Genomic DNA, 26,628 nt, shown 5'->3' with positions numbered 1-26,628 from the left:
GTGATTGCCATTAACATTCACTTTATCTGAAATTAGTTTTGACACTGAATTAAGGCCTTAGGCTTACTGGGAGGTTTCTGTCATCAGACAAGAAAATTCCTTCAGAGGTTGATAAAGTGCTTTCAAGTTGACTGTCTGGATTTGAATGTGTTATAGAGCCTTGTTGCTCAGTGTGGTCTGTGTATCAGAATTGTTAGATGTACAGAGGCTTGGACCACCCCAGGTATGCTGACTCAGAATTTGCACTCTGACAAGATCCCCAGGTATCTGTCTGTACATGAAATGTAAGAAAAGCCACTGTAAGGCACATGTAGGAGGCATAGCCTTTACTGATGCTGCTGATGTAAAAGGGCCAGAAGCACAGAAAAAGCCTGAGCCTGAGGCTCATGTCCTGAGTAATAAGCCTGACACCAACAGATATGGAATTAAAGAGGACAAAGTTGGATTTAGTTTACCAAAAAAGTACAGTCAATTTATGATTCTAAAACTAGTATTTCTTAAAATATTTATTTATTTATTTGAGAGAGACACAGAAACTGAGAGAGAGCGAGAGAGCATGAGCAGGATGAGGGGCAGAGGGAGAAGCAGACTCCTGTTGAGCAGGGAGACTAATGCGGGACTCGATCCTGAAACTCTGGGATCATGACCTGGGCTGTAGGCAGATGCTTAACTGACTGAGCCACCCAGGTGCCCTAAAGCTAGTGTTAACAACTACAATTAGTTTTATTGTCTGAATCTTATGTAACCAACCCTACACAATGTGCTAGGGCTCTTTCTGTCATCTGGGTGTTCAGGGTGGGAGTGGTATCACATAAGATTAGAACTCTTGTTTTACTTTATCTTTCCAAAGATACAGAATGGGTGTGATGGCAACATAGGGAAGGGAGCACCCAATTCTACCCATGGGCACCAGGGATGGTTTCATAGAGGTGTCATTTGAACTTGATGTTGAAGGAAGAAACATTAGTGATGGCTTTTCCTACATGCAAGTGAATTCATAGCCCTCCCTAACATCATGAGCTTGTCCATTTCTTGCCCCCTCCAGTCCCCTCCCCTTCTTCTCACCCACCTTTCCTCCCTCCTTCCTTCCCATCTCCTGTCCTTCCTTCTTCAAATTTTATTAAGACCTACAATGTGCATTCAACAATGATTTAGGCAAGATTCAATTGTAGATACTTGTATCCAGAGGAAGATCAAACCAAAAGGTCTTTGTTTTTAAGCGTCCAACCCAGTAAAGATGGCAGCTAATAAAATACGAACAAAGCAATGAATAGATAATAATACATTGCTTTCAGTGATAGGAAGAAAACTGTGTTCCTGATAGAGAGCATTGTAGAGCACCTATTTTAACAAGATGGCTGGACTTAATGATATTTCAAATGAGAAACGAAAATGAAAGGGGCCAGATACCTACTGTGTGGGGGAAAGAGAACCAGAAGCAGAGAAAGTTAAATTCCAATGCATCACATGGGAAGAGCTCTGCAAATGTAAATAAAGCCCTGGAGGCTGTTATAGGGTAGGAGAGGGACAATATTGGGAAGCTAGACAGGGAGTGCCAGATTTTGAGTATCTCCTAGAGTTTAAAACATGGAAGGACTTTATATTTTACTCTATTTGCAATGAGAAGCCATCAAAGAACTTTAAGAAACAAACAAGTGATATGTCCAATCATTTTATGTTTTAAAATGATTCCAGAAGTTGCAATGTGGTGAATGGATAAAAGTGAGTCAGGAATGAAATCTGGAGTAAGTTCAGTGTGGACAGTGTTAGGTCAAGATGTCTACCTTTACTCCCTTACCAAGAACCTGCGCCCACTTGCTGTGTCAAGTAGTCATCATTGCCCTAGAATGGCACTTTTACTTAGAAATGATTGTCAGCCCCTTGGGGTTTTTTTTATATTTAATTTAAATTCAATTAGTTAACACATAGTTTGTCATTAGTTTCTAATGTAGAGTTCAGTTATTCATCTGTTATCCCTTGGGGTCTTGACGAATAACTCAACAACAGCAAGGTCCCCTGAATCAGGAGGCTAGATCTGGTTTCCCATCTCCAGCATGGAACGGGTCTTCTTGTGCATCCACTGAGAGACCAGAAGATAGTGGAGAGCTACCTCCATCCCCTGGCTGCACACACTGTGTCGAACTCCTCATTGCCACACAGCACCCACCTGCACATACATTGTGGGGACGTAGAATCTTTTTCTCATGACAGCAAAGCCTTCAGTCCCAGGGGCGACTCCCAGAAGGGCCATACAGAATCTTTCCTATGATGAGCCAGACTCTGTGAGCCTGAGGGACGCTGTCAGGAATACATCAGACAAGACTCTTATGTTTAGGAATCTTTGTGTTTTACTACAAGGGGAGATATGACAACACAAGGTAGAGTTCTGGGAAATGTGCTCACAGATACAGACTGGTGCTAGATAATGTCAGGAATTTCTGCTATGACAAGGAGTCTGGATCATGGGGAAGGGGCAGTGGAGTCAAAGTACACTTATTTGATTTCTGAGACAATATTTGTTCTAATTTTGTATTACTAACCTGAGGCTCTGTGAGGCAATAAAATTATAAGGTTCTATAAGCCACTCCATGATCCGTGAGTGATTAAATAATACAAAAATAATCATTCAAACAACATTTTTCAACCACTTACCTTGCTAAGAGTTTTCCCAGGTATCAACTCAGCTGTAGCTCCCGTACCCTGGGATGCCCATATGGTCGGTCTGACTGTACCCATTAGACTGATGAGGCCACTGATGCCAAGGAACACTGTGGAATGTGGGAAGACATAGTAACCGTCTTTTACAGGGATGACAGATAAGTAAATCTGAGGCTGTCACATGCCCCCTCATCACCTCTCCTCCCCATGACCCTAGAAGACATCAGTAATTCATCATGGCTTTTTCTCTGTGGAGCCCAGATGCAGCTACCAAGTTTTATATAGAATCTTTCAGGCAAGATCATGACCAATAAACAAATGGAGTTAGGCAGACAAGTCAATCAATATATCTGCTGTCTAACCTTGGTCTCTGGTTGATATTGCGCTGGATGCTTTGCACATACCATCCTATTTAAACACTTTAATAGTCACATTAAGTGGCAAAGTCACTATTTATACATATCGCTCTCTGAATCTAATGTTCTTTCCTGAGAAGTAGCAAGGATGAGGCCAGAATACAGGTTTCTACTCACCCAGAAACCTGTGTTGTCAATTATCTGATGGAATACACACTTTATTCAACTCTTGTGAAAAGGCCAACTCACTCTTAATTAATAATTCTCACTTAGAATTTGAAAAAAAATAAGAAAATAAACCTAAGTATCTGATGTGCCTCATTTCTGTCTAACTTAATGTGTTTTTTTCTTCTTCTGAATTAGAATGATTCTTAGTAACGACATAGGACACTGTAGATAGGACTTAGGTTCTTCAAGTTTGAGGCACAATGATTCTCCAAGCCAAGGTCTAGTAGGTTGTAGGTGGTGATTAGGAATCCATGACCATGTCCTACCGCCTAAGGAGACATGCTGCCCTGAAATATTCAGATGTGTCATAAAGGGGCCCATGATCTCTAACGTCTCAGGGATGTGCTAGTTGACATCTGCATCCACTTGATAAAGCATAGGCTGCACAGAGATGCAGTACTATACGTGTCTCAGTTTCTAGGGCTGTGGAGGTCAAGCGCGACAACTAACAAGTATTGAGCACTGACTGTATATTGGCTGCCATGTCATTATTTTGATGCAAAGAACAGTTGAGATTTGATCCATCTCTAAGGTTCAACAGAACGCATAGGTAAAAACTCATAAGTCACAGATTTCTTAGGCTTGAGTCTGCAGCCCCGTGCAAGATGTCCTACGCTGAATTACAAAGAGCAGCAGAGACATACTAAGTGACCATCATCGCTAACATGGGAGTCACTTACTGCCTTTCAGGGGAGATAGGATTTTGTTTTCATTTTTGTTTGTTTCAGTTTTTGTGTGTGTCGGGCAGGTGGGTTGTGCAGTAGCATCTTTTCTTTGTACACAGGGTTAGAAAAGCCACTCATAACTTTTACTGTCTTCATTGCATCTCTTTGTGTAAGGAAAACAGAAGCTCACCTCCAGCAGTCCAATATATCCCTGATCTCACTTAATGCCTTTGAAAAGAGCCCTCACATTAGTTTTCAGACCGCTCCCCCACTTCCCATTGCCTGTTCCTTCAGAGCTCACAGGGGTCATGGTCATGTCAGAAAATCCTTCCCTCATTTCTTCTGAAAAATATCCCATTATACATTCCAGTGACATCATGCACACATGCTTATTAACATTCACAACTAATACAACTTTCCATTTACTTTTATGATTATTGATTATCTTATTACCGTCTGCCTTCTCTGCTACTATATAACTTTCATGAGACCAGGGGATATCTATTTTCATTCATATTTTTTCCTTTTGCCTAAATACCTAGTAATCTCAGTTTTAAGAACAAATAATTGACAAAAACAATGTACCATTTTATAGCTAAAGAAATAGGTATGATACAATTATAGAACATGGAAGCAGTCACAGAATTCATGAATGACAGAGAATGACTTAGAACCCCTGGTTTGCATGACTCCAAAAGCCCATATTTTTACCCCCTTCCTTTGTATAATTGTGTGCTCCCTCATTATTAAGAGAATACAATCTCCATCAGAACCTGTGTCCTGGATCAGCGAAGAAAAAGACACATCTGATGTTCTAACAATAGTAACATTAGGAGCTTTTTACTTAGTTTGTCATCTTCAGAGAATATTTCTCTCTGGCAGGCTCGGCTCATGATGCTGATTTGCGTCCAGTGGAATGGAGGTGGAAATAATGTCCTCCTCTTGCAGTCCAGGTGTCTGCAACATCCTTACTAATCTTAGGTTCTCTCTTCCATGTCTATAGTGCTGGAAACACAATAGTCTTAAGATAGCAACATTACTGGATGGTAGGAGATCAGATTTCTTAGTCAACAGCCAGAGTACAACTTCCTTAGAGAGCATCTAAGTTCAAGAGCATAGGAGGATTAAACAATGAAATTAGTGCACTTAGGGGGCACCTGGGTGGTTCAGTTAGTTAAGCATCTGCCTTCGGCTCAGGTCCTGATCTCAGGGTCCTGGGATCGAGTCCCATGTCTGACTCCAGGCTCAGTGGGGAATCTGCTTCTCCCTCTCCCTCTGTCCCTCCCCTGCTCCACTCATGCTGTCTGTCTGTCACTCTCTATCTCTCTCTCAAATAAATAAATAAATTGAATAAAATCTTTGAAAAAATAAATAAATTAGTGCACTTACAGCAGAATCTATGACACAGGAAGTACTTACTAAGCACTAGCAAATGTTAACAAAGCCTTTGCCAGGTCTTAGGTTCCTTATTTGCAAACTGGAGATGCACAGAACTACCTCATCCAGCTGTGATGTTTCATACACGGAGGAGTAAATATAGCAGCCCACCCGGAGCCCTAAACAGAGACTGTCATAAACCAACGAGCCAAAGATTGGTGGCTACTACCTGGATCTTCTTGCAGATTGTGTAAGTGAGCGTGGCATCGAGATACAGCTTTCATTTTCTCCTATGATTCCCTTACTGCGAATATTTAATCAATTAAATTATTTTCCCTGGAGACCATGGGAATAGACTGAATTTCAAGGCCAGCGTGACTTTTCGAATATCTGACAGCAGCAGAACAGTTGTTGTATGTGAAAGGTGGCAAGTGCGAAAATATCAACAATGAGCTCTCTGTGTTCTGTTGGTTATTTCCCAGAAGATGCAGGAGTGAGTAGGCTGGATCCAGTGTTCTGTTTTTAGAAAGTTTCATACTTGATCTCCACTCCTTTTTCCAGGAGTCAGTGATTTGATAAAATGCTAATTAAGTACTTAACATTTCTGGTCATAAAGATGAAAGCAGGAATCACATTTTTAAAGGTTCTTTGAGTGTCTCAAAGGAGCTCTAATAACATTTGTTAAAACTCCCTATCTTTCTATCATAAACCTTCAGTGGTCTTTAGGAAAGGAATATCATTAAGTATTTCTCATTGACACTGAAATACCCGAAGAAATACTTGCAAGCTGCCAGCCACATCTTCTCAGATTTCCTCAACTCACTCTAAGGTTTCTTTATATTTACTCTTCTCTCTGCAGTTCAACCCAACAAGTATTAACTAGATACTCACAACTTAACAGCTTGCAGTGGGAAGAAGATGCATTTTGGGACCTGAAAGACTTGCTATCAAACCTTTCTGTGAGACCTCTGACTCTGTGACTCTTGGTAATCTGGCTCTGGGATCCCCTAAGGGATCATGTTTGAAGCCCATGAGATGTGAAGGACTCCAAAGACAGGATCCAATAGAGGAATTGAAAACAGAGGAACCACTCTGTGTATAAGCACAGTGAGGGGAGTGTGGGGAGGAAGGAGTATGAACACATGCAAGTGTGGAAAGGACAAGTCTAGGATTTCCAGCAGATGTTAGATATTCAGATTTGCTCTAAGAGTAATGGAACCCTTTGGTAGAGGTTTAGAGCCCTCCACCAGGGTGAGACATGTGTGGGTGCTGGAGTAGAAGAAGTTGAGGTGAAGGGGGAGATGGAGGTAGGAGATGGATATGCAGTGGGTCAGGTGAGATATTATCAAAACAAGTTCCTTGGAAACATATAAAACATTTCAGAATTGACAGGACTTGCTTACTGATGTGATAGGAAGGCTCAGGGAATGGATAGAACAAAGAAAGGATAACCTCTGAGTTTTAGGCACAAGAAAACTGCCAAACAGAGGTCCCATCTCCTGAGATAAGTAACATGGGACAGACAAGCATCTGGGGAGAAGCAGGTGGGTGTATTTTATTGTGTGGGGTTCGCAGTATTGAGGTACTGAGGCAGCTCCCTGCTCCTTCTCTTACTGCTGCCAATCAGACAAGGATGGAGCGGATAGAAGAGATCCAGATTTGAAGCCTCCCTTCTCACAGAGCCACTTCCTGCAGGAATTCTGATTTTACCCGCAACAGACATTTTGAGCCTAAGAAATCCACTTTGTCACCCTAGACCATGAGGGTTTGGGGCCGTGTGTTATTGTATAAGGCCTGGCCTCTCCTGACTGTACGACCCATTTGCAACAACTGGAATCGGCCCTGCAGACACCAGGGGCTTCAGAAGTAAGCACTGACCCACCCTGTACTGCTAAGAGAAGGCAATGGCCTCAGTGTCGCTGCTGTTCTTGGTAGAGACCAATGGAAGTGCAGGTGCTTCGCATGCAAGCAGGAGGGAAGAATGCCTGCAGCTGGTGACTTATCTCAGATGACTAAAACCCACGGAGCGCAGAGAAGCACCCCCAGTGGATTCCCAGAGCTTGTCTGCTTTCCACGGAAGGGGTTGCTGTCAAGCAGGATTATGTCTAGAAACGGTTCTTATGCAACCAAATATTTGATGCAGCGGGATCCTTGAGGAGTTGAATCTATTCGCCAGCAGGAGGAAGAGTGACTTTTGAGTGAGAGAGTGCCTTCAGAGGAAAGCTGCTTCTGCGAGAGCACCTGAGGTAGATCATCAGTAGGTGGCTCTATAGAGATTTGAATACAATTAATTAAGGTATGGTTTTAGAGCACATGTTAGCATTTTCAAAATCTCTTTTTAACTTGTCTTTCTTTCACCTACAGTGTACCTGCATCATCACACAACATCCTGGTGATTCAGCCCTGAATTATTTTTTATATTCCTATATTGATGAACTCCCTCATGCAGGATCTATGATGACCTCTGAAGCTTTTCTTCTTTTTTTAAGATTTTATTTTTTTATATGAGAGAGAGAGAGAGAGAGAACGAACAAGCCAGGAGCCGAGGGAGAGGAAGAAGCAAACTCCCCTCTGGGCAAGGAGCCGAATGCTGGGCTCAATCCCAGGATCCAGAGATCATGACCTGAGCCAACTGCAGACACTTAATCAACTAAGCCAACCAGGCACCCCTGAAGCCTTTCTTTTAAGGGCTAAGGAAAACTGAGCCCTGAGCAAATGGTTTTGCCTTCCTTTCCCCCAGATCCCACTCGTTCTTCTCACGGAGTCAACATTATTTGTGGCTGGACTCCGACTGTCAGGGAGTTTTGTCTGCTGGGTTCCCAGGTCAATTACACCTGTAGAGCAAAGGTGCACAGAGCCATTCCAGCCAAGTATCTACATTGTATTCTGGGGAATTAAGTCTTCTTTAAAGTCCAGGTTTCTTTTCTGGCAATTGGAACTATAACAAGAATTTAAATGGCTCCATTAGCCATTGCTCTAGGAGCTTAGGTAAGAATCAGCCTTTGGAGATATTCCCCCTGAAGCACATTTTCAGCTGTAGATGCCTTCCTAGTCAAGGCCATTGTAGTCAAAATGTTACCACTTAACTGTTCCTTCCTTTTTCCTTTCTTCTTTCCCTCCCTCCTTCCTTCCACAAATATGTTTCTCAGTGGCTGTCATGTGCCCGACAGTCTATACCGAGGAGAAGCTGGGCAGTGAGGAAATTGGATTAGTCACCACCGGAGTTCATAGATTCTGGTAAGGAATCCTGAGATAAGTGCATGAAGATATTAAAGCAGAGTGAAGTCAGGTGGTCATGGAAGGTTACTTGTGTGGAGGGACACTGAGGCAGAACCTGCACGTTGTGAAGGAGAGAACCATGCAAAGATGTGAGGAAAATCAGCCTTATCTTCCCTCTACAGGGGAAGTAAGAAACTAGGAAGGTTGAAGAAAGAACACCTTGCTGATTCAGTTTCACCTTCTGGAAAAGATTTCACCTCCTCTAATCAATACCAGCTTTGGAAGTATAGGAACAAGTAAAAAAATACAATAAAATAAATAAGGTTGTGTTCTTAATGAGGCAAAAGGGCTTCTGAGGTTATCCCAGCAAATGAAGATGCTGCATGAGAAGCCAGTGATCCCAGCCATTATTCGTTTGTGGGAAGGCACTTAAGCATCCAGCCACATGCCTACCCCAGGGGCAATGGAGCCAATTTGAATAGCTGTACTTACCTGCAAATTAGCTCTTAAGGGGCAAGACTTGGTTAATTTGATATGATTTCAGTAATGACTAATGTAATTTGCCCCCAAATTTATTAAGTAAAATGATGATCTTTAAAAAAAGTGTAAAATTGATTATTTGGCATTTCCTCCATTCTGTGTTAGTCAATTTTCAAATATTTTTTGCCTTTATGGTAAATGTTTCAGAGCGGCAGGAGTCAATTTATGTAAAATATGCAAAGAAAGTTTGCTAAACAACCACAACAAAACACCCTAACAGACATTCAGTGAGGTTCAAATGTCCTTAAGCAAAGTGTTAAGTGGAAGTTGTAAAAACACCTTAGACCAGAAAGGAATAAATGGGTCCAGGTAACCATGTGTACAGGAAACTGATACATGGATTCACTGAGGGAGCTTAGAGTACTTTATGGAGAACTTTGGATACAGGGAACTTAGGTAAAAATAAGGTAAAAATAAGACATAATCAAAAGGAAGAAAGTAAAAAAAAAAAACAAAAAACAAAAGGAAGAAAATCTTTTTGTTTTTTTGTTTTTTTTAGACCCACTGTTGGGAATAAGCCATAGAGCTAAGAATGACAAATTCCTATTAGAACTACTGATGATGATGATGATGATGATAATAAGTGGCTCATAGGCTCAGAGGTGTATTCACATTTTAATATAATTCAACAAATATTTGATAGGCCAATACTAAGTTCTGGAGTTCTTTTTCCCTCCATTCATCATTATATATATACACACACACATTATATATATATTTAATCTAATATATATTTAATCTAATATATATTTAATTTAATTTATATTTAATTTAATTTAACATATATTTAATTTATATATATTTAACATATATTTTTAATTTATATATATTTAACATATATATTTAATTTATAACTCCTGTAATCTTCATGATGATCCAAAAGGGCTAGCACATTATAACTGCCATTTGAAGATGAGGAAACTGAGTTAGAGGGAAGTTAATTGATTGAACAGAAACAGCCTTACCCCGAGAGCAAGGATCAATAACTCTGAAAGAGAAGAGGCACTAAATGGAAAGTCTCTTATGCAAGCATTATCAGAAGGAAATATAGGATTACCTACAGTAGCACCTGGGTGGCTCAGTGGTTGAGTGTCTGCCTTTGGCTCAGATTATGACCCCTGGGGTCCTAGGATTGAGTCCTGCATCGCGCTCCCCGCAGGGAGCCTGCTTCTCCCTCTGCCTGTGTCTCTGCCTCTCTTTCTGCATCTCTCATGAACAAATAAATAAAATCTTTAAAAAAAAATACATACAATGTATGTGGTCCTAAGAATCCAAAGAAATGGGATACTCACTGTAGTCTAGGAAATTCAGAGAATCTTCATGGAGGAGGAAGAAGGCAGGATTGCTCTCTAAGGGTAGAGTGGGATTTATCAGATGAAGGGGGCCGGGAGGCTGTTGCAACTGCTGTACTCCTAGGTACAGGTGCTCCCAGAACACTCCTAGGCTCATAGTGTACCTCAGGCCCAACAAATGAGAAGAGGTATGCTAGGTCATCAAAGCTCATTGGCTGCTTAGGTCTCAAGCAAACTAGAATTGGGGGTTCAAGTATTTTGAGTATAGCAGGGGGGTAAGCAAAATGGACATCATATCAAATACAAACTGTGTGTGTATGTCTTTTAATATAATTACCCACATATGTAATATATATACACATAAATATTATGTAATTTTATACATATATATATATACCCTTTGTAAGCTGCATGCCACATATGCATATGTATATATCAACACATTATAGAATAAAATATATACAAAACCATACAGGATACATGATTTAAGTATATTTTCTATACGGAACCATTCACACCGAAATCATATGTGTGAGTGTGTGTGTGTATTTCTCTACATGTTGATTTAGATTAAGTCAGAGGCTATGATGTCATCAAGAGAGGGGAAATCATGGGAGAAAAAAGAATTTTGGAGAGAATCTAAGCTTCCCTGAAAGCTGTTATTCAGGAGGATTCTCACTCTACCTACAGGAGGCTGTGTTTGCCCCTTGAGTAAATGAGAGTTTTGTTCTCTTTTTTGCTTGTTGGTGTTCTCTGTCTTTCCACAGTGAAAATCATTATCGGTGAAGTAACAGGGAAATACGAGTCCGTAGGCAGTGTGTGGCACAGTGCCACGCGGCCCCTGAAGCGTGTCAGTGCACAGGCATGTACTTCATATGCGGGACACTCAGGCCACGTGCCTGAGCGAAGGTGACCCCTGGCCATGCTGTGGCCAAGCCCTGGTAGCCACGGAGGGACGTGTGGCAGCCTGAAAGGGTGACCGCCTGGGCCTGCAGAGGGGCCTGGTCCAGCCTCGGTGGGTCCTTCTCAGCGAGGACAGGCTCCGTGCTGCCAGGCAGCCTGTCGGCATGGGCTGGGGTGGGCCTCCCTCCCTGGGGGACGCCAAGCTGCCCTTGCCGGTGACAATCTGATAACCTCCTTCCTCTTCAAGTGCAGAGGAGCGGGGAACGTGCGGGATCAGATAGGACAAAATGGATTCTGACGAGGCATTTTCACGTTTTCAAAAGGCAGGTCTTCATTCGGGCCTGATGTTTCATCTGGATTTATAATCTTCCCATTATGAGAAAATCAAAAGAGGTCATTTGGTGAGGTTTTATCTCCGTCTTCTTGTGAGTAGCCCTTATGAAACATTTATGAGTTTTCTGACAATATCAAACCAGGCTTTCTTTGCCCTTCAGAGGCGCTGGCTCCTGGGGGTTGATGGTGAGTGTGCTCCGAGCCATCTCTTGAGGTTAACTCCTTCATGGTGATGGCTTGTCTTCCTGCAAATCTCCGGACAACCACTTCTTCCCAACCTTCAGAAGCAACGAGTGCTAAATTAGTCAAATGGAGTAGTGCGATCTGGGCTGGTAATTCTCTGGGCAATGGCCTGTTTTGAAAGTACCCTCAAATCTGCAAGAGCAAAGCACACACTGCGACCAGCCTGAGTTGGGAATTGCATTCTGTTTCTTGCTAGTGGCGTGCTCTGGGCCAGGGGTCAGCTTTGTCCGTCTCGGGCTCTTCATGTGTATACTCGAAGTAAAATTAACGCTCCCCGACCTGTGCTGCAATATGGAAATAAAATGTTAGCAAGGATTTTATCCATACCTAACAGCCATTGAATTATGAAAAAAGTTATTGGATTTGGAAGTTAATTTTCCAAACATCAATTCTTTATTGCACAGCGGACCCCTTGCAGCTGCAGTGCCCTGATTGCAAAAATGAATATAGTCACAAACAGCTAAGATCTCAGATAGGAAGTAGAGGAATAATGAGTTAAATATTAACATGAGTCAGAGGTATAAATGTCAATAGGAAACTATCAACAAATTAGTGAAACCAGCAGGATGGGGCGCCTGGGTGACTCGGTTGGTTAGGCATCTGCCTTTGGCTCAAGTCGTGATCCCCAGGGCTCAAATCATGATCCCAGCATCCTGGGATCAAGCCTGGTGTCCGGCTCCCTGTTCAGTGGGACTCTGCTTCTCCTCCTCCCTCTGCCCCTCCACCTCCCGCTCACTCTCACTGTCTCCCTATCTGTCTCTCAAATAAAAAAAGAAAATCTTAAAAAAAAAAAAAAGTAACTGGAAAGAAAGGTAATTCAAAAATGAATTGAGCATCTGCTATGTGCCAAGCAATCTGAATATCAGTTCATTTATTGCATCCAATCCTTCAGTTCAGTAGGCCTAGTTTTTCCATTTAATAGGTGAAAAGGAGCTCATGCTTAGAAAGATTGGATAACTGTCCTGAAATGTCACAACTTGTAGGTGTAGGAAAAGAATTTGAATAAAGTACATCCGAGTCCAAACCTGTTCCTTTCTCACCACACTGTACTTCTTGCCCTTTCTGTCCTCTCTTTACTGGAATAAACACCCGTGGCTCTATTCACCCAGTGAGCTGCAACGGCTGGGGGCCCATCTGCATACAGAGCCTGTACATCCTGGCGGCTCATGGAAAGCTTCAAGCTCCCCACCCACAGCCTACCCGCTGCCCTGGCTCCTCCAGCATGACCCAGCTTCGCCCCCAAGCTTTCACTCTATCCCTTGTATACATCTTCTCTGATGCCTGTCTACTAGATGCGTTTTCCTCCATAAATTATCAGCTTGTTGTAAAAAAAAAAAAGGTCTTTTTTTTCCTTTTCATTTCATCTTCCTATCACAGAGAAGCCACACATTTCTTTTGTTCTTTAGAAACAAAAACAGGGCCAAGCAAAAAAAATGGTATCTTTAACAACATTTTTCCCTACTTATTCAAAAGGTAGAAGACATACAAATTTGCCCAACATTTCACCAACAACCTGGAGAGTTTATGTAATTCTAAGAGTGTTTTACTTTCACAAAGTCAACTTGGCAAATTGTTGTCTTCAGCCTGGTAGGTACAAGCTGGTGCTATTATGTTGTATTCAGTGTGAGAAACAATAGCGACTCGCCTTTCAAGGATACAAAACTTACCGAGGAAAATATGTTGGCTAAATAATATATTAACAATTAGCCTTTAATTAATTTCAAGAACTGTTAGAAGTAACACACGCATCGTCACACACATTTGTTTTAATCCTCACAACAACCATATGGGGTGATGCCGTAGTTTCAGTATTTTACTGATGAGAAAACTGAGTCTCAGTGTCACGAGCAGCTAATAACCTAAAGATTTTAATATTAGAACCCAAGCCGTCTTCAGACTGGAAACAGGAAAATGACATTAGGGAAAAATAAGGAAATCTTAGTAAAATATGGATGTTAGTTAATAACGGTGCACTGATACTGGCTCATTAGCTTGATAAATGTACCCTGTAAGATGTTAAAGACAGGGGACATTGGGGACTCTCTGTTATCTTTAAAACATTTTCTGTAAATCCAAAACTCTTGTTAAATAAAAAGGGGGAATAGAACAATGAAAAGAATAATTTACACAATTTAACTAATACGGCAAATGCTATTTGTGCCTGTAATGTACATACTTTAGAAATGCATGGGAAACAGCCCAGAAGTATTTACACCTCACAGCTTAACAATGTATACACTAAGTACACACACCTAAGACAGTTCAACTCTTAAGGAGGGGAATGTATATATTTCCATAGCGTTCCCATTTTTTTATAACGAGAATATTTTCTTGCGTGTCACTTTTTTTTTAGCTAATGCAAGTAAAATAATAAAAAAGGCCATATTCAGAGATGTGCAGGGAGGTACAGAGAACATTTCAGACAGCCAGAACATTGTAAGCAAAAGGTCAAAGCTTATAATGTGACTTCTCTTGTCTCTCCTCTAGGGAAGCAGTGAGGTGCGATGGAAAATACATAAATGTACAAATTACTCATCTCCTACCAATGAATTCCTGTCCAGCTTCTATCCCCATCAACTTTTACCATAAATCCAAGTTGCCTCACATCCCATCTACTTAAATCAGGGATGCACCTGCTCTGCTGAAATGCTGGCAGGGGGAGGGGAGCGAGGAGGGGGATGAAATCGAGAAGCATCCGTTACCTTGGCCAATGGCAAGCAGTCTTGGATATGGAGCAAATGGAGAAGCCTGTTCCGACAGTTGCCTTTTCCAGAGTCTTCAATTATATCTGAGATGCTGCTGTAAAAACTGGCATTTGAGCAATAACAAGTCGTTGCGATTCTCTCTTTGGGACTGGGGATTCATGAATTATGCATATCTATGCAGATTTTTCACCTGTGACAGGTGTAGTATGGGCAATTTCCCTAACATATTAAGAAAACCAGCTATAATACCAGTAATGGATATAAATGAGATGTTCTCATCAGTTTATTTAACTATTTCACGTCATCATGTGGCGGGAGAATGTGTGGCATGGAATTCAGTTTTTGGTGGGACTCCTATAGGTGGCAGCCCTTCGTGCTGGGTTCTTGGTGAAAAGATGGACAGGTTGTGTCTTGTTTATCGCTTCATTTATTTATTTATTTTTTCTGCTGAACTGTACCACCTGAGTCGTGGCACATCCCATCTGAAAAACCAGCTGGTGAGCTCTGCGGAGCATTTCCCTGAGAGATGAGACAGATGTCAAAAAGGGGAGAAAAAATGATGTGTAACTACCACCCCCTCTGGATGCAGCTGCAAGGTGTTAGAGCTTGAAATGCTCTGGCTTTCAGGCATCTGGGTCTCATAACTCTCCGTTCTGAGGCTCCTCGTTCTCTGTAATCACTCTGACCTGGCAAAGTCCCTTGTACATTATAACCAAGGAAGTCACATACTGCTTATGGTTCCCCAGGTGAACTATGCATGCTAAAGATTAAGAAAACACTTCCATGGTGAATGATCTTTAGCTCGGTGGGCGCTCTGGACTGGGGGACTCTCTGGGTCTTGCCACGACTCTGGTAATTAACCAGTAGTCCTCGTTCTCAGGAAGCAGCTTGACTTTTCTGGGTCCTTCTTGTCTTATCTAAATGTAAAGTCATAGGACTTAAAGGGTCGAAGTTACATTCCAGTCAAATAATACCCCACCCTGAGTCTTTCCTTTGACCAACTACCCTGGAAATGTAGGCTTCCCAGGGGTTTATGTGCTTGCATAAGACTGTGCAGGAATTTGAAATGGAATGTGTGTATGTATGTGTGTGTGTGTGCATGTGTATTTTAGAGAAGGAGAGAGAGAGAGGAAGGGCAGAGTGTGAGGGAGAGAGAAAACCTTAAGCAGGCTCCCTTCTCAGGATGGAGCTCAACACGGACTCCATCTCACAGCCCTGATCATGACCTGAGCCAAAATCAGGAGTCAGACACTTAACTCATTGAGCCAGCCACCCAGGCACCTCTGAAATAGAATGTCTTTATTTATTTATTTATTTATTTTAGATTTTATTTATTTATTCATGAGAGAGAGAGAGAGAGAGAGAGGCAGAGACACAGGCAGAGGGAGAAGCAGGCTCCATGCCAGAAGCCCGACGCGGGACTGGATCCTGGGACTCCAGGATCGTGTCCTGGGCCAAAGGCAGATGCTAAACCTCTGAGCCACCCAGGGATCCCCATGAAATAGAATGTCTTAACATTGGGTACATCCCACTTGGTTGCTGCACTTACTTTCAAACAGCAACACTCTGCAAAATTCACGGGTTCTAACAACATTGATGTGGTCTATGCTGTTTTTGCCAGTTTAGGATTATTCCCCTAGCATTCCATGTGCAAACCTCGGGAAGCAGTCAGGGTCCCCAGCATTTCCACAAACAATCCACACGCAGGAGGGACCACATCATGTGCTACAGATTCTCATTCACACTGCCTCGTCCTCTCTCCTTGCTCTACTTTGTTGTGCCTTTTCTTCATGCTCTCCAAAAACTAAGGGTGTGCCCTTTGACCTCCCAGCTGCACCCCCTGTGGTCTGTGCCTCCCACTGTGGCTCAGAGGGCACCTCCTGTGGGGAGAGAAGCATTGTGCCTTCCTGACTCTTTGTAATGGTGGTTCAAAATATCAACAACAAAACAAACAACAGCAACAACAGAGGTCCTTTGTTTTGGTATAGTGGGTATTATCAGATAAGGATGGCCAGTTATTTCCCTTGCTTACCTTAAAAATCAGAGTGAGTCAGAGTGAATTTTAAACAAATTACCATGTGGAAGTTACCAGAATTGCTTGTAATATTCAGGATAGGAAGAAGAAAGATTCCCACAACATCCTTTTTCTTTTCTTTTCTTTTCTTTTCTTTTCTTTTCTTTTCTTTTCTTTTCTTTTCTTTTCTTCTTTTCTTTTCTTTTCTTTTCTTTTTTTTCTTCTCTTTTCTTTTCTTCTCTTTTCTTTTCTTTCTTTCTTTCTTTCTTCTTTCTTTCTTTCTTTCTTTCTTTCTTTCTTTCTTTCTTTCATTTTTGTTGTTGTTTAAGTATTTATTTATTTATTTTTTTATTTTAGAGAAGGAGAGAGAAAGCATGAACGGGAAGGGCAGAGGGAGAGAGGAACTGTCAAGCAGACTCCTTGATGAGTGCAGAGCTTGATGCTGGGTTTGATCCCATGACTCCAAGAGTATGACCAAGACTTGGTCCTTCAATTGACTGAGTCACCCAGGCTCCCCAAACCCTTATTTTTTCCTGAAACAATCACGAAGGTGTATGGTAGATCATGTTAATAGTTGAGTTGAGCCTTCAAGGGAAAAACAGAACAAGATTCCTAGCTACTATATCAAAGCACATTTCACACAGATTTTTCATTTTTTAATTATCTGTCAGAATCTTCAACTAGTTTTTGTACTTCTGAAGGGTAGAGATCATGCAAGTGTGTACCAAAACTTGTTTGTTTAATGACTGAAAATCTTTGCATGAGATCCACCATATTTTTTTTCAACAGTTACCAGATGTTAGAGCCCCAAAAGCCTCCGGGAGTGGTAGCAGTCACCTCACTTTCATAGTTGAGAAAACTAATGTTTACAGGGGTTGAGTGACTTGTCCGGTGTCATGCAGCTGACACATGGTGGACGTACCTTTCGTTGCTGCCACCTAGACAGCAAACGCTTCTTTCATGGACACACATCAGAGGCCACTTGGTTGCGGTTGCCTATGCAGGACTCTGCAACAGATATTAACCTGGCTGTGGGGAAGGAGTCAAACTGAGAATTGGCAAACTGCATCAAACAATGTGGCTATTGACCATGCGTGAGCTGGTATTTAATAAGATACATACCAGCCATCCTGCCTGTGATGAATTATGGTTTATCTAAATATCCTTGAGACAGTATATTCAGGAGCTCCAAGAGACTTCCCTGCATGGTTAAGAGAATACCAGAGTTTTTCGTAAGAAACCTACAGGAACTTTGGGCATCACCCTTAACTAATCCTGTTAGCTGGGCAAGTCACAGCCCCCCCCCCCCCCCATGACAGGCTCTCCACCTTTGATTTAAAGAAAGAGGTAAGTGGCATTTGATGAGCGGTGAGGTGCAGAGAAGAAGATGCAGAGAAGAGGAGCCTATAGGTCAGCCTCACATGAGATAATGAAACAAAACATATATACGGTGTTTTTTGTGTCAGGTGCCATTTCCAGTGCTTTGTGATGTGAACACAGGTAATCCTCTTAACTCCATAAACATCCAACAGATTCCCCATCTTCCTCCTGTGGAACTTTCCAAATCAAAGAAAAGTGATTGGCTCCCTGTTAAAAGGCTAATAAGTGGCAGAGCCAGGATCTGATCCCACAGCAGACAGAGCTGACTCCAAAGCAAACAGAAAAATACCCTGAGGCTTTAAACTGTGTTCCTACTCTCTGAAATTGGATGGAAGGGACAGACCGGGTCAGAGTATTTTGCTGGATTCTTTCATATTTTGTAAGAGAGCTACTTTGGATGGAGCTAAATGTCTATGAGCTCTGCCGTGAATGACGGGGAGAGGGTGAGCCATGGCATGCTTTGTCACAGCTCAGTGTCTTTCACGTCAGAATTACATTAAGCCTTGTGTCCTTCATTTCCCTGTAAGAACCCGGCCCACACTCGGTAGACGCTCATGCATGGAAAGGCGGTGTGCACAGCAGCTGAAAGCATAGGTTCCAGCTGCATCCAATCCTCATCCTCTCTCTAGCTATATGACCATGCAAACCAACTGACTTCCCTAGAGCTCGGCCTACCCATCTTCAAACGGTAGTGCTAATGTGCCAACCCTTTTAAATCACTGCAAAGATTAAATGACTTATAAAAAGAAAAAATATATATGTGTATGTATATATGTACCCACACAGCATTCCCTCAGATATTTGTCTACAGCTCTGGTGTCTCCCCTGTGCCCTCTCTTCTCCTAGTGACATGTCCCCAGGCCCATCATCTCACACTGTTTCTAGTTTGTTCAACATGCTGGTTGCTCTCCTCTGGACATGGTCCAGATGGCCAATGGCCCAGAGCTGAGCAACTCCTTGAGCAAACCTGTATTCATCCCCCTGGCTCTGCTAGCTTCCCTGTGTGGTAGAGTGATAAAACTTACTCACGGCCCTTACAGGTAAGAATAAAGTTTTGGTGAGTTTGGAGGTGAGGTTTCATGAAATTTCACTTCAGTCCCTGAGAAAGAAAACTTATTGATTTTCTCTCCTTCAATGACTTCCTTCCATGATCAAAAAGTAACAATTCTGGGGTGCCTGGGTGGCTCAGTCAGTTAAGTGTCTGCCTTCAACTCAGGTCATGATCTCAGGGTCCTGGGATCCAGCCTCACATCAGGCTCCTTGCTCGGTGGGGAGGCTGCTCCTTCCTCTGCCTCTGCCCCTCCCTGCCTCATGTGTGCTCTCTCTCTCTCTCTCTCTCTCATAAATAAAAACAAAAATAAATCTTTTTTTGAAAAGTAGAAATTCTGTCTCCCATCAAAATGAAGTGCTTGGATACCCAATTAATCCACATTCAGTGATGGCTGTCAAGAGTAAGAAAAAATATTTTAAGATTGCTTTTTCATATGGCTCTCTTTCATGGTGATTCTCTCTTCTGAATAAATTTGCATTTTCTCAGAGTGTAGGAGCCACAGGTGGACCTAGACTCTCTGGCTTGGAAAGAAACAATGTTGGCCCTATTCCTTAAAGCATCAAGCAGGAAATAGGGTAGATCTAGGTAAAAGAGGCTTGAAAAATGGAGTTTTAGACTTTACACTCAGTGGACCAGCTGTAGGGTGATCTAGTCTAGTTCAAGAGGTAGGAGTGCTTATTGAGGGTGAAGCCAAAACCCTGGTGAATAATCAATGGGTTGTGCTGACTTTACCTTCTGTATGCAAAATCTTGGGGCCTGGGTTGGGTGAACAGCTGGTAAGGAAGGATGATTCCCTTACATGGGAACCCAGACCAAATAAGGCAGGTAACCTCAGCTTCCAGACTGGGAACCTGAGCTGATGGTGAGAAATTGAACAAGTCTAAAGAGGTAGAAAGACTATTTTGGGTGATAAGAAAGAATTTTTGAGGCTGTTGAGTCCAATATTCACACGGTAAGATAAAATACAGGACACCCCATAAAATTTGATGTGAATCAAATTCATCTCAAGATGAACACATATTTGAAGAATATATTTGAATAAGTATTTCTCAAATACATACTGAATGAGAAATACTTCTACCAATAGAAAATAATTGTTTACATGAAATTTAAATTAAACTGGGTGGTATATATTTTTATTTGTCATACCTGGCTATCCTAATTTCAGTGGATATATACAAATGTAGTAGGCATTGTACATCTGGGCTCTCAAGCGTGGTTAAGTGTCAACTGCCTCTTCTATAAAATTGAAAGTTAAAGTGATGGGATAAAATGGACATAAATGAAGATAGTATACCTTAAGGCATGTTAACACTAAAGGGTTTTTTTGTTTTGTTTTCGTTTTTTTAACACTTAAGGTTTTGACCACTTTACAGGTAATCTAGAGAAGAGACTGATAGACAATAGCTGGGTTTTTTGGCTTTGTTTGAATTCTCAAAAGCAATTACTGGAACAAGGATTTGAGATAGGTCATTTATTTGGAAGGTGATTCTAGAAACATTGTTAAGAAAAGAAAGAAGTGATAGGAAGTAGAGGAGAAAGCCAGTGCAGGTGCTAATGAACAGGGGCTCCGTGTGGGTGGCTAAGCCAGTCCTATTGGAATCTGTGGGAGGCAGCATAAAAGATGCTTCAAACCCAGAGTCCATCCGTACGTGAGTAGATAAGGAAGATGTAGTTCATACACACACACACACACACACACACACACACACACAGATATTACTCAGCCATAAAAAAGAATGCAATCTTGTCATTTGCAACAATAATAGATGTACCTAAAGGGTATAACGCAAAGACAAATACCATATGATTTCACTTATACATGGAATTTAAGAAACAAAGAAAATGAACAAATAAAAACAGACAAACAAAAAGATCAGACTCTTAACTATAGAGTACAAACTCACAGTTACCAGAGGGGAGGTGGGTTGTGGCGAGAAATGGAGGAAATGGATAAAGGGGATTAAGACTATACTTATAATGATGAGCACTAAGAAATGTATGAAAGTGTTGAATTATTCTATTGTATACCTGAAACTAATATAACCACTGTATGTAAATTATATTTAATTAAAAAAAAAGTTTAAAGCCTCAAAATCATCCAAAGCCTGGTAGGACTGGCTGAGGGCTGTCCTGGGAGCTGCCCCTCTGGCACCACCAGGTCACTGGTACGCAGTGAGAGAAAGCCCCATGTGGAAGGTGGTAGATGTTTACAATAGGATGCCATCAGAGATCAGGATGGTATTTGTTAAACATACAACAATTGGGTATTCACAGAAGCTGCCACAATAAGTCTGCCAATCAATATATAGAAATTGAGATAGACCCTACCATACATTTTATGTTATATACAGATACATATGCAGACCATATCTGAACAGATTCCAGTTGTTTGTAATCTTGGTTGATCCTTGTACTATTTTGTCTGACGGCACTGACCGCGTATAAAGCCCCACACTAGTAAGTCTCCGTATGTCCCCTGTGGGCTCATGTTCTCCAAATTCTCTCCATGGTTAGTCTTGGGACCAGCAGCCACTATGCAGGGCCTTGCCCTACTGCATCGCTGCACACCAAAGCCAATTCACTCTTTCTCCGGTCTTTGCTTTTCTATTCTACTGTTGTATATCTCATCAAACACCCAGGAGTCTGATCACTTCAGCCCATTAGTTGTTAATGGGTCTTACCCCGATAACTTTACTGTGAGGAAGTCACACTCGGAGAAGAGTGGCTAACATGAGACTATGGGAAAGACCAAAAGGGGGACTAGTTTAAAATTCCAATAAGAAGTCCAAAAAATAGAAATAATAGTGATCCATCAAGAAATGGATGCAATTTAAAGCCCTTGGGTTAATTTCTGCCACCACACATTTTGTGAGTTTAGTAATGACATCCCTATAATTCAGCTCTTAGAGAAAGTCTGTAATAGACTATTTGTGAAAGGGGCCACATCATACCCCAAAGGCAGCTGTGAAACTCCACAATGTCTGTGAAGAATTACTTTTCACGGATGCATGTGGGGCTCCAATGGGTCACAACCTCTATCATTAGAGCTACCAAGATAGTCTTATAGAGGTGATATTTTTAATTTGAAAGAGAAACTTTTACTCCGTGTAAGAAATAGCTAACTGTTCCACACCAAATAAAATGGATTCCTTCTTTTAAACTCTTTTATTCCTTGGCTGCTACCAATGGGGAGGGTTTGGGGGCTCTTTTCTGGGTGGGGAGGGCTTTGTCCACTGACAGTAACTGTTGGTGAAGCAACATGCTCAGAGCAGGATCTGAACAAGGGCAATACTCTCTGAGTGGTTCCTGTGACCTGAACACCTGGATGTGCTTCCATGACCTGCGGGGGCTGGTAAAAGTCAGTGAATGCCTGCTAGGTCTCAGTGCTCAGAACCTTGTGCGACTGTGTGTTGCTAACATGTCTGGCTTTTCTAACCTGAAGAAGGCCTCTCTAAGGACATGATTCAATTTTTGTCCTCTGTATCTTCTAGTTGAGAGTTAGCAGATCCAGCAAATACAATCACAGGACAACTCCCAAATCTGCATTTCAGATGAACAAGAACACATTTACATAATAATATAATACACACAATATGCATGTATATATGCATCTCACATGTATATAAACATACATACCGTGTTTTTATTTGCTTGTGTTTTAGTATAAGTATGCTCCATGAAATATTAGGAACACTAAAAAATGAAAATTATTGTTTACCTGGAATTCAGATTTTCCTGGTGTTTTATATTTCATCTTACAACCATGTTCTTGCACCTGCTTGCCTGGGCTGGGTTTGGATCCTGGGCTCTGGCGCCCTCACCACAGTCTTGGCCTGAACCCAGTCCAGGTGAACACAGAACACTGCTTCATGGTAATGCTGAATGGGCATTGTTGAGGACATTAGTACTTTTGTCCTCCCATGTTCACGGAGGTCAGGACCCCGATCTCACCACTGTGTTGACTTCCTTCCAGAATACTCTGAACCATTAGAAGACCCTGAAGAACAGGGTGGTCCACTAGGCCTCACTTATGCATTATGATCAAAGTGCACAGGGGCTTCAGCTCCCTTCCAGTCTGGCCCTTCACAAATTTGAGGGACATTCCAAGGGCTGAGTACATTTTCTCCAATTCACTTACAGCACAAATATCTTCCACAGCATGGTATTAATACTATTACTTTTTACTCTGTTTCCTTAATATGCCACTCCCACCCCTCTTCTGCTGAGGATGCACTCCGAGCTCCATGTATGCACTCTTTCATTGTCTTCCCTTGTCTTGTGGCCTTTAATAACTCCTATTGGCTCTGAATTTAAGGGGGAGTCTTAATTATTATCATGGTAGTCAGAGTCATTGTCCTTGACAGAAAGAATAAAAATGAATCACTTGTCCACTGCCCCTTTAGATGTCAAGACTTTTTACTGTGAGATATTATCTCAAGTTATTACCAGAATTCTTTGTATGTAAGAGACTTTGCATTTGCAGACTTACATAATTGACAGTCAGTAAATTACCCAGATCAAAGTTGGGAACATAAGAATGGTGGGATTCTGCTCATTTACTGTGTGTTTTGTAGAACGAAATGGAAAGTGTAAACAGAAACTTCTTTTTTTTCTGTTATCCAGGTGATTAGACACATGAATGACTCACCCTTCACCCCCTTTCTAAATTTATTGATTTGTATTATTATTTATTATTTTTAAAAATATGGAACACTTCACAAATTTATGTGTTATCCTAACACAGGAACCATGTTAATATTCTGTGTATCTTTCCAGTTTTAGTATCTGTGCTGCCAAAGCAAGCATTCATTTCCTTTTTTAATTTTTTAATTTTTAAAATTGCTATTTATTCATTTGTCATGGTTCCCTTGTTTCTTTCTTTAAGTAGGTTCCATGCTCAGTATGCACCCCAATGCAAGACTTGAACTCACCACCTTGAGATTAAGACCTGAGCTGATATCAAGTCAGACATTTAACTGAATTAGCCACCCAGGTACCACAGCCCCTTTTTCAAATACATTATTGGAAATATCAAATACTATTTCACTTTATACCATGAATTCACATAGTATTGATTAAATGTAGCTCAGCAGTTGTAGCAAAATTCGAAGTGCAATACAGGGCTTCATATCCCTGAGATTAAGACTCTTTGTCAAAGATGGACAGATGGTCACCAAGTCGTTTCCCTATATCAGAGGCAGAGAACCCAACTATATTTCCCAACATCCCTTGCAGTTAGGCAAGGACACGTGATAAGGTCATGTGATAAGAGTGTTCAGAGGAATGTGGGCAGTAGAGACACATTTCCAGGTCTGCCCCATAAAGCCCTCCTGCATTGACTTCTGCTGTCTTTCCCCATACGTAGCTGCATGGATAGGACTCTAGGAATGTGGAGGTTGTAGGACCCACAAGATAAAGAATACTGAGTCTCTGCTAAAGGAGTCTCCCAGGACAATCTCTTGACCTGGAATACTTACATTGAACTACATCATAAGCATGAAATAAACTTTTATTGAATAAAGGCTTTAATTTTTTAAGAGCAGGCAGCTTTCAAAACTAATGGAAGATACTTATTCATTCATTCAGTGAGCAGTTCCTGAGATATATGCTGAGTGCCCACCACATGGTAGAGACTCTGTAAGTCATACATATTAGTACACGAAACACACATACTTACTGCTACAATGGAGCCTGCAATGTACTGAGGACAAGGGACAGCAAGGGAAAATTAAGTATGAAGGAAACAAGTGGGGGAGATTGTTGCTCTTGCTAAATACCTGCCTGTATATGGTGGTTGTGGCTGAATTCTTGGAGGAAACGATATGTAGGCTGAGACAGGATAGAGAAGAAAGGCTAGCCATACAGAGAGTCAGCGAGGAAGTTATCAGGTATCAGGAAGACCAGCATGCATTGAATTGGTAAAGACATCAGTGGGGAAAGAACCTCCTATTCCTGACTCACAGTGAGAAAGCTAGAGAATAGGGGATTGGAAAAGTTGGCAATGCACGGGGTATGTGGGACATATGAGTGACATAAGGATTTGGAATTCAAGTGCAAACAGGTTTGTGTATACTCAAAGGAATTGAGGCAGAGGATCTAAAAGGAGTGATATTTCAAAAGAATATTTAGGCTGCTGTGCCTAGAATTGACGCAACGGAGTGAAAGCAGGGGGGTAGAGGAAAAAGAGTAGAGTATTTCAGTACCAATGGTAAGACATGATCGTGACTTAGACCGAGTGAGGTGGAAGGAAAGATGGAAGTAAGTGGGCAAATCCAAGACGTGTTTGGGAGGTAGAATCAGCACACTAAAGTAAAGATTGTACATGGGGTATAAAACAGGAGTGTCAAAAATGCTCTCAAGTTTAATAGTTTGATCATATGGGCCAACACAGATAGAAGATAAGAGATCAAGTGAAGACCAGGTTTGAAGATAGAATCGTCTTAAGACATCAGTCTTGGACTTGTTAAGTATAAGAGGAGAGATATATGGAAAAAACAAATGTCCATCAAAGAACAAATCGATTAAAAAATATGGTATATACACACAGTGGAATATTAGTCAACCTTACAGAGAAAGAAATCCAGCCATTTGTGACAACATGGATGAACCCGGGAGACATTACGCTAAGCCAAATTAGCCAAACAGAAAGGCAAATACTACATGATATCATTTATATGAGGAATTTAACATAGCCAAATTCATAGAAGTAGAGAATAGAATGATAGTTGCCAGGAGCTGTGGGAGCTGGAAGGAGAAACAGGGAGATATTGGTCAAAGGGTACAAAGTTGCAGTCAAACAAATGAATAAGTGCTTGAGATCTATCATACAACACACTGCCTATAATTAATGACATCCTATTGTATACTTAAAAATGTACTAAGAGGGTAGATCTCATGTTAAGTGACTTTCTCACATTAAATAATAATAATCAATAAAAAAAAGTGGAAGAACTCTTCTAGAGGGGACAGATAGGTTTATTGTGGTGATGGTTTGGTGGATGTATAGTTATCTCCAAAGCCATCAAGTCATATATATTAAATACATACAGTTTCTTGTGTGTCAATCACACCTCTATAAAATCATTTTGTAATTTTTTATATTTTTTTAAAGATTTTATTTATTTATTCATGAGAGACACAGAGAGAAAGAGAGGCAGAGACACAGGCAGAGGGAGAAGCAGGCTCCATGCAGGGAGCCCGACATGGGACTTGATCCCAGGTCTCCAGGATCAGGCCCCGGGCCAAAGGTAGTGCTAAACCACTGAGCCACCTGGGCTGCCCTCATTTTGTAAATTAAAAAAATTTGTCTTTATCCATCCTGAAAAACAAATGCACCCAAGAAGTTCTGTGGCATAGTGGTGCATTCCAAATTGCTCACTTCTGTTCTCCAGTTTTGGTACATTAAAAATGTTAGTAACATCCATGGGAATACACTTCCTGGGCACTAATTGCGCTGTTAAGGGAAAAGTGAATAGATCTGCTTTAAGGTTGAATTATTGAAATTAAAGAATTCATTAAAATCTCTGCACAAGCCCAACTGGGAGAAGAAACACTCTCTTTGCAGTTAGTTCTGTTCAAATCATTCACTGGAGAGGTAGAGGAGCATTACCTATTTTATGATTCCTGTTGTAAACATCACCCTTGAGTGAAATAAATGGTTT

General features: G+C 41.4%; 1 non-coding gene across 1 annotated transcript; it reads right to left on the bottom strand.

The window, feature by feature from the left end:
- Positions 1–23,666: 23,666 nt before the first annotated feature.
- LOC119865531 lies at positions 23,667–23,769 on the bottom strand. Its single transcript, XR_005369130.1, has one exon. It is a non-coding gene; the product is annotated as a U6 spliceosomal RNA (small nuclear RNA).
- Between the last annotated feature and the right edge of the window lie 2,859 nt (positions 23,770–26,628).

The sequence above is a fragment of the Canis lupus genome, chromosome 13, assembly GCF_011100685.1.
Source record: "Canis lupus familiaris isolate Mischka breed German Shepherd chromosome 13, alternate assembly UU_Cfam_GSD_1.0, whole genome shotgun sequence".
NCBI classification, from domain to species: domain Eukaryota; kingdom Metazoa; phylum Chordata; class Mammalia; order Carnivora; family Canidae; genus Canis; species Canis lupus.
The sequence above is the reverse complement of the archived record's forward strand: the minus strand, read 5'-3'. Positions and strand labels throughout refer to the sequence as shown.